This window comes from Tasmannia lanceolata, unplaced genomic scaffold, assembly GCF_043159265.1.
Source record: "Tasmannia lanceolata isolate RefF3 unplaced genomic scaffold, GAP_Taslan_0.1 ptg000023l, whole genome shotgun sequence".
NCBI classification, from domain to species: domain Eukaryota; kingdom Viridiplantae; phylum Streptophyta; class Magnoliopsida; order Canellales; family Winteraceae; genus Tasmannia; species Tasmannia lanceolata.
This window is the reverse complement of record NW_027518700.1, coordinates 5,566,646-5,568,924: the sequence shown is the minus strand read 5'-3', so window position 1 is coordinate 5,568,924 and position 2,279 is coordinate 5,566,646. Positions and strand designations below refer to the sequence as shown.

At 38.1% G+C, this 2,279-nt stretch overlaps 1 long non-coding RNA gene across 1 annotated transcript; it reads right to left on the bottom strand.

The window, feature by feature from the left end:
* Positions 1-415: 415 nt before the first annotated feature.
* LOC143856806 (uncharacterized) lies at positions 416-948 on the bottom strand. Its single transcript, XR_013238369.1, has 2 exons — positions 814-948; positions 416-673 (listed from the first exon to the last, which is right to left on the bottom strand). It is a non-coding gene; the product is annotated as an uncharacterized LOC143856806 (long non-coding RNA).
* Between the last annotated feature and the right edge of the window lie 1,331 nt (positions 949-2,279).

Genomic DNA, 2,279 nt, shown 5'->3' with positions numbered 1-2,279 from the left:
GACTGTTAAATGAACAACACTGAAAGTGAATAACGGAGGAAGGGATGTTACACCTATCCTTCTTGCTCCCAACCCACAGCGTTCATGTTGCACCAAATTATACCCATCAGAATTACATTCCAGATTTTTTGTATACCTGTAAATTTAGTGATTAATTGGGACATTTATTTTGTTTGCATGAGACATATATTTTTAGTGTTTTTTTTTTGTTTGCAAATGGGGCATTAGGGCCTCTTTGAAATAAATTAACTACACCATTGCTAAACATGATCATATCTTAATTATCTGCAAAAGGGATATGAAGGTCTCTGCGAAATCTATTAAACACGGTCATATCTATCATTTAATCAATGAAATTAGATACATATACTAAAGCTATGACTATATATATCATCAAAGCAATACATCAGAAGACAATAACAAATATATTCAGTTTATACTGAACTAAAGAAAAACAATTAGTTGAACTGGACTATAGAAATCAAAACAAATCCAATATCAAGAAGAAATAAAAGATTTCAAACTCCATGTTCAAAATAATAGATTCTCAAGAAACTCTTGATGATAACACCATATCATAGAAACTCCAGATGATGGTGTATAGTAGGGCGCGATCTTCTTAGGAGATCAATCTATCACAGGAAATCTTTGAGAGATACATAGAAACCAAGCTCTGTAAACATAAGAAGTTGATAAAAATAAAAATTAAACGAATCATGGAAAGGGAGAATATCAGCAGAAATCAGTAGAAGGAAAACAACATAATTGGCATAATAAGGAACGGTAAAACAAATAGAACAACAATAAACTCACCATCTTGAAGGAAGCAAAGGACATGGAAACCCTAAAGTCGAGAGTTGCAATCCATGGGTTACCCAAAAATAGAGAGAGATGTTTACCTATTTTAATAGGTAAGTAAAATATTCACCCCTTTTTTAGAGAGGGACGTTTGCCTAGTAGTGATTTAGTGGGGAAGTGATATATTATTTATTCCCTTTTTTACTTGGGACAGCCATAGGGCTGGCAATTTCACCCCTTAAAACGGGGATCACCCCGCCCCGCCCCGCCCCGATCAGGGTGGGGATTCCCCGACTTGGAGCGGGGGCGGGGTGGGGATGGGGATGGAGATGGACCTGCCCTGCCCCGCCCCGACCTGTTTTAATATGCAAGCCATTATTAGTATCATCTTATTTTAGTATTGTTTTAGTGTTTTTTAAGTTAACAGTAAATATTTTTTTATGCTAGTGATATTGGCACTACCAGATTTTGATAAGTGCACAAACACAGCTTGTCTTTTTCTTTTTTTGGGTGTTAAAAAGCTTTTTTGATGTGAGGATTTTTGTGTGAGACGGGGATGAGGATCAGGTATTCCCTGCCATCACCGAAGCGGGGACGGGGAATGGTCCTTCCGGCCGGGGCGGAGACGGGGAATGCAACATCCGGCCTGGCCCCGCCCCGTTGCCAGCCCTAGACAGCCAACTCCAGTGTAACATGTAGTCATAAATACACGGGAAGGGGCTGTCCCAAGTGATAAAAATGGGCGACTAAATCACTCCCTATTATAATGCCGAAATCTTAGGCTTAACTTAAGAAAGGGTTTTGGCGTAAAAAGAATTTTCATATTTGATTTTCATGCTAAGTCGGATATTAGTCAGATGGGGGAGCTGTCGACGTGGGCGTGAACCGTGAAACCCCCATCTAGCTATATTATAATATTATATATATATATATATATATATATATATATATATATATATATATATATAGAGATAGAGAGAGAGAGAGAGAGAGAGAGAGGAAAATGATTGTGAGCTTGAAGCTCATATAGCTTATATGAGCTTGAGGGCCCAAACACATGTGGGCCCACATTGTTAGGATGATCCAAAGCATTCATTTGAAAGGCCCTTACATAGATAGGATGTGTACAAAAAATCAGCTTCATAGGATCATCCTAACCCATCCAAATGTGGAGGGCAAAATGGACAGACACCGTTTGCCACAAATCTGCCCATTTTTTCCCTCCGCTTTTAGAAGAGTTAGGATTATCCAATGGATCTGATTTTTGGCACACACCCTATCTATGATGGGGCCTTGTAAATGAATGGTTTGGATCATCACAAAAAATGTGGGACCCATGTGTTTGGGCCCTCAAGCTCATATAAGCTATATGAGCTTCAAGCTCACAATCATTTTCCTCATATATATATATATATATATATATATATATATATATATATATAAAGAGAGAGAGAGAGAGACAGAGAGAGAAGTGTTGGTGC